General features: G+C 32.9%; 1 long non-coding RNA gene across 1 annotated transcript; it reads right to left on the reverse strand.

Annotated features, from left to right (window-relative positions):
* Positions 1 to 1,990: 1,990 nt before the first annotated feature.
* On the reverse strand, positions 1,991 to 9,162 carry LOC143055888 (uncharacterized). The gene is made up of 3 exons (XR_012972162.1): positions 8,967 to 9,162; positions 3,322 to 3,490; positions 1,991 to 2,213 (listed from the first exon to the last, which is right to left on the reverse strand). It is a non-coding gene; the product is annotated as an uncharacterized LOC143055888 (long non-coding RNA).
* Between the last annotated feature and the right edge of the window lie 1,588 nt (positions 9,163 to 10,750).

The following is a 10,750-nucleotide window of genomic DNA, read 5'->3' on the forward strand; positions in this document are numbered from 1 at the left end:
ATGATCTTAAAAATTAAATGGTCATTCCCTTCTTATTTGTTCAAAATATATATTAAATTAAACTTATTGATAGTAAATTCGATCATAAAATGGATACTTTATAAAGTATGCTGACAAAAAGGCACAAAGTTGTTCTAATATCAAAAGGTCTCGGCGTAAGTCATCAAGAGACCATTTTTAAAAATATGAACATAAAAGCACATGAACAAGTTCATGAACGTGATTAATTTATTAGATTCTTAGGTTTTACACTTCTATTAACCATGTTGCCGAAACTACTTCTGGTGTTTCTGTGTTAAATATATTCATTAGCGATACACATGAAGGGAATCGCAGGTCTAAAAATGCTATAGATAAAACAAGAATGTGTCTAGAGTACACAGATGCCCCATCTGAATTATCATTTTCTATGTTCAATTGACCGTGAAAATGGGGAAAATCTCTAATTCGGCAATAAAATTAAAAAGATCATATCATAGAAAACATGTGTACTGTATGTCAAGTTGATTGCACTTCAACTTCATCAAAAACTACCTTGACCAAAATCTTAAACCTAAAGCGGGACAGACAGACGGACGAACGGAGGAACGGACGAATGAATGAACGGACGAATGGACGAATGAACGAACTGACGAACGGGCGAATGTACGAACGAACGCATAGACTAGAAAACATAATGCCCATTAATGGGACATGAAAAATAACAAATTAAAATGTATTGGTTACGACATATGAGTATTAAAAACATTTTTTTAGGCCCCCTTCGTTATGCGATTGGGGCATTTAGTCTTTTCCTTGTCCATCAGTCCATCCGTCGTGTACGTTACCAGAACTAGTTTCAACTTACACAATCCTAATTACTACAAAACAAAGATCATATTTGAAATTGAAGGGCGTCTCTTTTACCGTTCTTGAGCAATACCCCTTTATAAATGGACAAAGACTTGGCGCTAAATCTGTCGTTTCCGGTCTTTACATTTAGTTCGCCAAATGTTATTGAACAACAACACAATGTTAATTAACCTAAAACACAGATCAAGTTTGAAATTGGATGTCGTCTTTTTTACCGTTCTTGAGTTATGTCCATTTAGTGTCCAATTACAAAAACAAAAAAACAAACAATGTCCCAAAGTAAGTGATTCAATATTTTTGGCTTTTTTCAAATAAAAACGTTATAATTGTTAAATTGCTGGTGTTCAATTTTGTTTCACTTTGGTTAAAAGGTTTCAGTAAAAAAGATTTTCGTAAAAGAAAATGAACAGCAACGGGGGCAAAGTGAGGAGAAAAGCCCCGTCGTCTAGGTGAACTTAAAATCTGTGATAATGAATTTTAATTCGAAATGAAAATTACCAAAAAAATGTGATAACTAATTGCACAAATTCGTTACGTATTAGTTATACCAAATACCAAAAAAAATAATAACGAATTTAATTCGTAATAACGAATAACAAAATATATAACGATTTCCACCCATTCGTTATCAGAAATTAAATCTGTTAAAACGAATAAAATAATTCGTGATAACGATATAAATTCGTGATTTCAATTCAATTCATATTTTTAGCAGGTCCTAAATTGGCGTCCGTAGTTTTTGCTATTTTCAATTTACAATATCAACCGCTGCTACTAGCATATCAAATTATTGTGGATATCGGTATGTCCTCAAAGTGAATAAACTCATCACAGATACGAGGACGCGCGTTTCGTCTACAAAAAGTTCCAAGAGTGAAGTTCGAATAAACAAAATATTAAAAAGCCAATAAAGTACGAAGTTGAAGAGCATTGAGGACCAAAAACCCCTAAAAGGTTTTGCCAAATACAGCTAAGGTAATCTATCCCTGAGGTAGAAAAGCCTTAGTATTTCAAAAATTCGAAATTTTGTTAACAGTTAATTTATAATTATCAACATATCAATGATAACCCAAGTCAACACAGAAGTGCTGACTCCTGGGCTGGCGATACCCTCGGGGAAATAAATCTCCACCAGCAGTCAGAGAATCAAGATAATATTTATTAAAATGTTTTGTATATTTGCTCATTGTAGTATAAGAATGATCCATAACTTTTTTAGTAGTTTATTTCATGTCACATTGTGTTAGACTCCAAGATATCTTTCACAGCAGCAATAGTTTGCATAAGGAGTCGAATCGCAACCATATAATGTATAGTACATAGTCGTGTTGAAGCTGTGAATGGTTCCAAAACAGTGATATCTATAAAAAAAAATAGATAAAAGTTAACACTGTTAATTTATCTGTTAGGTAAATGAACATTCAAATCGTAATGGAGCAATTAATGGTTGATTGATTGATTGATTGTAGGTGCTATAACGTCATTGTAATGCGCCATTTCAAGCTCTTTCGTGGCGACCAGGTTTTATTGGTGGAGGAAGCCAGAATGCCCGGAATAAATCACAGACCTTCGATAAGAAAACTGACGATCCTAGTCAATTAAGATTGGAGTAGAGTGCGTTTGCACGTGCGGGGTTCGAAATCACAACCTCATTATTGATTGGCTAGTGATTATAGGAATAGAACTTCTTAGACCAATTGGTCACCGAGGACCCGTAGAGCAATTAAAAGGCAGGATATATTAATATTTATATAAAGCAGTCATTATGTTATTTTTTTTTATAACGAGCTTTTTCTTAAGAGATTTCTTGAAATTCTAGTCATGTTATATGTGAAGTTGACTATTAGTGTCCTGATACCTCCCTAATTTGTGGATAGTTTACATGTCAAGTGTTGATTGGTAGTGATAGTGTTTGCACTTTAAAAATTGACCATTTGCCGATTTTAAAAGTTGAAGTTTCATGTGTTCTCTTCAACATAAAGTATATTATCGCTATTTTACGAAATTTTCCTTGATTCTTGCTGACTGATAACTTCCTTTCCCAGCTTAGTCGATTGATATGAAAAAGTATCGCTAGAAACTAAGGGCGCACGTGCCCGTTGTCAGTGAAATTAAAACGTCGTCATAGGTAAAATAGCAATAAACGGATATTCTCATTTTCGCCGTTCCAGCTGAAGGGAGAAATCAATCTAGTTGAGATGATCAACAATAATCTAAAATTATAACTTTAAAATCAGGATAAGTGATACATAAGTTTGTCCAATATAGTATTGATAGAAAATGTAGGTACGATATGGCAGTGAAAAATAATATCGAGGACACATATAAGAATATTATATAAAGTTGTTTTTTCAGTGTTAAATGACCAAATTCAAATATGCAGTTGCCATAATCCTCTATTCTTAGTTAGTGTACTATATATCAAACTTTCTTGACTTGCTAATGTCAAAACTTTTTAAGAATACTTACATTGAACCCATTTCTTTGCAAATATCTTTACATTTTTTTCCATGAAAAGGAAAAGAAGAATATACTCTTCTAACAGCAGAAACTGACCCATAAATTAACATGGTAAACTTAGCTTCTGCCTTGCAAACTCCAAGGGCAACTTCATCGTTGTAGTATGATGGTATAACTCCTAAAATAGATTAAAAGAAAAAAAGTTCATTTTATTTATTCTCTGTGTTAACCCATTGATATGAGTGAAAATATCAAAATTTCATTGGTATGAAAAAGTCGGTGACTTATACGTCTTATCAACCTATCAATCTTTCACTATAATTATTCTTGTTAGTAATAGCTGATTTTTTTTTTATTATCAACCACACATATTTCGAATTTTAAAGTTAATTGTTCTGGCACATTAATAAAAAAAAATCTAAATACATACAGAATTTACTCTACTTTCCAGCGCAATAATTTTTTTTATTTGCTTCTGGTAAAAAAAAAATCATCGAAATTATGGGTTTTAAGTCTTTGCGATTTGCACATTAGTGTGCCGTCTTGGTTCGCATTACTTGTGCTTAATAATATAAGCAACACAACGGGTGCCACATGTTGAGCAGGATCTGCTTACCCTTCCAGAGCGAATGAGATCACCCCAGTTTTTGGTGGTGTTCGTGTTGCTTAGTCTTTAGTTTTCTATGTTGTGTCTTCTGTACTATTATTTGTCTGTTTGTCTTTTTATTTTTAGCCATGGCGTTGTCAGTTTGTTTTCTATCTATGAATTTGACTTCCCTCTGGTATCTTTCGTCTCTCTTTTATGTATGTCCCACATAAAACCCTTTAATAAATGTTGCGAATTAGAACCCAAACCCAAAACTTCTCTGGAGGTAAAGATTACTTGGTTCCTTCAGTCATTTATGTGACCACTTTGGGAATTTCATTCTCTAAAATCTCATATGAACGGTAGGTATTACTTTTCATTGGTTTTTACATTCTCCAAAATTTCTATTCACAAATGAAGCGTATACAAAAACTGAATATTACTCATTTACTTTAACATTTCTAATTTGATATAAGTGCTATATAAGAAATAATTGTGTCATGCCATGCTCTATGCTCATTTTTACATGGGAAGACATAATATTTGTCAATATATTTAATTATACCAAGCGTTAGCCAGGTATTAAATGTTGGCAAATGTAATGCCTACCAATGGTAAAATGAGCATTCTTGTCCATTCGTTTTTGATGTGTTTTGTCATTTGATTTTATCATGTGATTATGGACTTTCCGATTAGACTTTCCTCTGAGTTCAGTATTTTTGTGATTTTACTTTTTATAAAGCATGGCATGATAGATTTTTTTTCGATTCTAATAGGAATATTTTGAAATTTGGTACATCAAAGCGGACCTAAAATACACACTCTAAATGTCGCCATTTGCATTTGAAGAACCAAAACTTTATAGAAAATCAACAGTCTAACGATAATAAAAGAACAGACACATGTAAACTTACTTTTAGAATGTTTGCATTTAATTTCCTAACGAGCAACACCCACAAAATCAAAATGTACATATTGATCTTATAAGGTGTTGTTACAAATTCATTTGGCGTTGCAATTTCAATTGTGACTTCAATTACCACGGTGGGTATGGTTGTCCTGCGAGAGAACGTTCTGTGCTGGTGATTCGGTCCTGACGGGTGCTGGTGATCAATGAAAAAATGTAAACAAAGACGAAAATGATGATTTTTGACGTTTTCACTCATAAAAAATGGAAGAAAACAGTTGAGATTTTTCAATTTTGTTTCTTATGGGTTCATATGTAAACCATTAAAAAGTTGACCCTCTAAACTGTTTCAGTAAGCGTAACACAAAAATGCTCATTTTCAGAAAATCTAGAACTGAAAAAATAAAACAAAAATGCTCATAGAGTCCGCTTTCTATACCACAATCCACACGACAAAACTATTTTGTGAAAAAACATTGCAATTTATTAAAATTTAGCATTTTCTCAATTTATTCATGTCCTGATACTGTGCTGGTGGGCCCTGATACGGTGCTGATGATTTTGGATAATAAGTTGGTCATATTTGAAACAAATGTTACAAAATCAATAAAATTGGGCAGATAATTGTTGTCAATAGGATCTATGACTCCTATTTTAGCTCTTGTGCATCCATTTGGCTGTTTAATATGACTGTGTTTTCAAATGATCGTAACTTGTATTACATAATTACATAAAAGGGCAACATCTTTCGTCCAATATCAGATAACAATATATAGTATCTAAAATAAGAATAGTTTTGTTAAGATATTAAATGCCCCTTACATTGATGCTTCAACAATGATCAAAGCCCATGCCGCATAGACATGTTTGTTAGCGCTCCGTATACCCCTCCCCACTTCCACCCAACCAACCCTCCTCATTTCCTCCTTCATTGTTACAGTGGTGTACCAACACAACAGTTTATCACATAAAATAATAACACAAAGACACACATTATTGAACAACGAATGCTCGCAGGTACTGAAAGCTAGTTCAAAGCCGCATTTTCAACTAATAGATAAACCATGTTCTCATATACAAAAATCCCAATCGTGTCGATTAAAAAAGGTTCAAAACTTAAGTTCACATTTTAAAGTTTGATGAAGCAGAACTTTAAAAGTGTGCAGTGAATCTTGTGCTCACAACAGTTATTGTTAAGGAATTAAGAAGGTACCAAGAAATGTTTTACAGTTCAATTTAATGATCATGAATGGAAGGAAATGGTATGGAAGTTTACATAGGACAAAAAGAAATTGATAGTATTTTTTGGCGAAAGACTTAAACGCTTCTTTGCATTATATAGTACAGCTCTTCTATAAAAGCATGCAAAAAAAAACTTTGATTGACTTGCTTGCTATGTTTGCTTGGATGTTTTCAAACAATAGGTAGGCGGAGTTTCAATACATACTGGGATTTGATTGGACAAATACAAACTGACAGGAATTGAAGTTAATGTTTATTGTCCAAACAAATTCTAGTATATAGTAAAAAGACTACTTACCTGTCGTTTACAAACATCCAAACAATCATAGCAAGCAATTTGATCAATGGTTTGCTTTGCATATATTTATAGAAGAGCTGTAAATTCTAAAAAAAAATTTCTTGTTGTCGTAGATGATTAAATCCTCAACAAAATCTCAATAACTTTGTTGGAACGAATAAAGGTTTTAAATTAAATTTTCGTGGACTTTTTAGCTTCCACCCTGACGAGACATGTTAGCTGTTCGTATGCTGTTGCACCTGACGCACGGAAACTTTCACATTTCCATCTTCTTTTCTGAAATATTTTACCCAGCTCATACTTGACAGGATTGTTATCCTAGTAAAAGCTGTAACCAATGAATTGAACACAAGTTAAAAATTCCACAATACTATATAATTCATTTTATGTGTCTATTTGTTCGAAAAAAGTCGAAAAGAAGAGAGTTTTTTTAATGTCATGATTATCTGTCGCTTTCTAGATCTATGCTTAGCATTTATTTCAGATGACATGGACTCCTCACCCTGGTGACCCTGCTGCCTTTCATAACTTTATCCGTATACATATATTAATAGATAAACAAAAGGCTGCACCTGGTATTTTTGTATTTAACATGATTCGTTGTAACGAGAATATTTGTGGTGAATGGAAACTGTGAGGGTCAAAATCTTAAATTGCTTAAAAATGTTGCTGGACCCAGTTTCGTTATCTGATCTGAATTTTCTGAAATGTGCAAGGTAGATAGACATTGGCCTTTTGATTTTTTTTACTCGGTAAGTTTTGCCCTAATTGCTTGAACTTTTGCAATTTTAAAGCTGATTTCAATTAGTGTGTAGACAAAGGGAATATCTTTGGTTATCTTGCTTGCTGAACAGAAAAGTCATTGTTAGGTTATGTAAACTACCCTAATTTAAGAGTAGAATAGTCCGACAAATGACACATCTTTCTGTCTGTAGGACCAGGCTACTTCGAAAGGAGGGTAGTATACCTTACCTAACAATGACTTCACGGTTTAGCTAACAAGTAAGCTACCCAAAGATATTACATTTGCCTACATACTCAATGGAATCGGCTGTAACTAAAAACTTGAATACATTTTAACAGACAGTGGTCATGTTTGTTGATGAATATTGTTTTTCCTAGATTCACTCTTGAAATCATTTGGTAACATTTGGTCAAGTAATTTCAGAAAAGATCTTTTTGTAATTGCGGACGCCAAGACAATACATGAACCTTACACGACCCATTGACACAGGTGAGCTTATATATGATCTTATAGCGATTCGGGTTGATAACCAGTTGAAATTAAGCCAGTTTTTTGTGTGTGTAGATTTGTATTGTTTTAAACTGTTTGACCTTTTAAAGTTAAATGTAGGTGTTTAATTTTTGAATTTCTTTTTTAAACTTATTACTTGTTTTATACTCAATTGGTAGTATGAAGCTACGAGATATTTTAAATTTTGAAATTGACATATTCTAGTCTGCCCTTTCATAAAATAGTGAATTTTTTTTTAGTGTTCTATCGAACTTTCGAAAAAAAATACCTGATAACCGTTCAGACAAAAAAATTATGTTGAAAAAATCTTACAGATACAGCAAGTGATTCTTGACGCTCAGAAAGTCCTTTGTTCTATATTTTTGCTCTCCATTATTATGCAAAACCTTTTACATTTTTATTTTATGGGTTAATGTTGAAGGTCGTACGATGACGTATGGTTGTTAACACATACTTCCTTTGGTTTCTTATGGAAATTTGTCCATTGATAACAAACATACCACATCATCTACTTTATATAAGTATTGTATAAATTACAACGTATTTTGGTGATCTTGCAAAATGATCGTAATCCCGAAAATCGTAAACATATTTTCTTATCTTAAAAGGGGACAAGAAGGGTTCCATTAACAGGTCAATAAATAAGACAGTCACTACAGTTAATTTAAAAAAAAAAGGTTATTTTTTCTCTCATAATAACAGTAAACAGATTCACTACAATGTCATTTATTTTTTTTGTTCATTCAACATTCATTTTCTATCTTGTTTTCATTTTAATGCTTTAGTTTTAGTACACTGCCTCAATATAAGCTGTCATTTTTATATTATGCTATTGGAATATTTAGCACCCCAAATAAAACTTGAAAACGAAATGAAGTTATAAATAAAATCATCATAGATGCCAGGTTTTAATTTTTTATTTACGTCAGACGTGCTTTTCGTCTACAAAAAAACTCATCAGTGACGCTCGAATCCAAAAAAAAAAAAAAAAAGGAAAAAGGGAGAAGGTTTGGTACCATTAAAACGTTTAATCCCGCTGCAAATGCTTGAACCTGTCCTAGGTCAGGAATCTGATGTACAGTAGTTGTCGTTTGTTTGTGTAATTTATAGTACGTGTTTCTCGTTTCTCGTTTTTTATATAGATTAGACCGTTGGTTTTCCCGTTTGAATGGTTTTACACAAATAATTTTGGGGCCTTTCATAGCTTGTTGTTCGGTGTGAGTCAAGGTTCCGTGTTGAAGGCCGTTCATTGACCTATAATGGTTTACTTTTATAAATTGTTATTTGGATGGAGAGTTGTCTCATTGGCACTCACGCCACATCTTCCTCTATTTATAAAAAAAAGTACGAAATTGTATAAAATTACCTTTCAAACAGCAAAGGAATATCAGCACATTCCATAACATGGAAAACATTGTGATCCACAGATAAATCAATAAACACAAGTACAGTATGTGATAAGTATTTACACTCATATATACTATATACATATACTTCCTGGAAGGAAGTTCATCACTGACGTCCAACTTGTAATAAAACCAACTACGTCTTAAAATCACACAGGGTATTTCGAAAGACATGAACTTTCGTGAGTAGAACTAGAGGCTCTAAAGAGCCTATGTCGCTCACCTTGGTCTATGTGCATATTAAACAAAGGACACAGATGGATTCATGACAAAATTGTGTTTTGGTGATGGTGATGTGTTTGTAGATCTTACTTTTACTGAACATTCCTGCTACTTACAATGTTCTCAATCTATATAGACTTGGCCCTATAGATACAGAGAAAAATATTTTGTAAAAATTTACAAAGATTTACCAAATTAATGAAAATTGTTAAAAATTGACTATAAAGGGGTCAACTCACCATTGTGGTCATGTTGACGTATTATTAGATCTTAGGCTTTGCTGAACAATATTGCTGTTTACAGTTTGTCTCTATCTATAATAGTATCAAGATAATAAACAAAAACCGAAAATTTCTTTAAAAATTATCAACTAGGGGGCATCAACCAAACAACCAGTTGTCCAATTCATCTGAATATTTCATAGCAGATAGATATTGATCTGATTAACAAATGAACTCCGTCATATTTACTCCAAATGCTTTGGTTTCAGAGTTATAAGCCAAAATCTACATTTTACCCCTATGTTCTATTTTAGCCATGATGGCGATCTTGATTGGTTGGCTGGGTCACCACACACATGTTAAACTAGTACCCTATTCTACAAAATGATTGTGGATAAATTTGGTTAAATTTGACCCAGTTGTTTCAGAGGAGAAGATTTTTGTAAAAGATTACAAAAATTAACGAAAAATTGGTAAAAATGACTATAAAGGGCATTAACTCCTCAAGGGGTCAACTGACCATTTTGGTCATGTCACTTTTTTGTAGATCTTACTTTGCTGAAAATTATTTCTGTTTACAGTTTATCTCTATTTATAATAATATTCAAGATAATAACCAAAAACGGCACAATTTCCTTAAAATTACTAATTCAGGGATAGCAACCCAACAACCGGTTGTCCGATTCATCTGAAGATAGATCTTGACCTGATGCACAATTTTACCCAGTCAGATTTGCTCTAAATGCTTTGGTTTCAGAATTATAAGCCAAAAACTACATTTTACCCCTATGTTCTATTTTTAGCCATGGCGGCCATCTTGGTTGTTTGGCCGGGATACAGGACACATTTTTAAACTAGATACCCCAATGATGATTGTGGTCAAGTTTGGTTATATTTGGACCAGTAGTTTCAGGAGAAGATTTTTGTAAAAGTTAACGACGACGACGGAAGACGACGGACGACGGACGCCAAGTGATGAGAAAAGCTCACTTGGCCCTTTAGGCCAGGTGAGCTAACAATATCGCGAATATAGATCGTATCTAATTTGTTAAATGTGGATCTTATCTGACATGTCTTATTTGACTACATTACTTAAATTGCAAAATTGCAAAATGAAATCGTCTCGAAGTTTGTATGAACGGGCCTTACACAAAAAATAACTTTCTGTGAAAATAATTTGGTTTACAGTTACATGATTTTAATTATTTTGAATGCACTATTAAAATTATTTTAATAACAAGAATTACTTGTTCTGCCGAGTCTGACACTAACGTTTAGTACCAAACATTTATTATTTGTGT

The sequence above is a fragment of the Mytilus galloprovincialis genome, chromosome 13 (assembly GCF_965363235.1).
Source record: "Mytilus galloprovincialis chromosome 13, xbMytGall1.hap1.1, whole genome shotgun sequence".
NCBI lineage: Eukaryota > Metazoa > Mollusca > Bivalvia > Mytilida > Mytilidae > Mytilus > Mytilus galloprovincialis.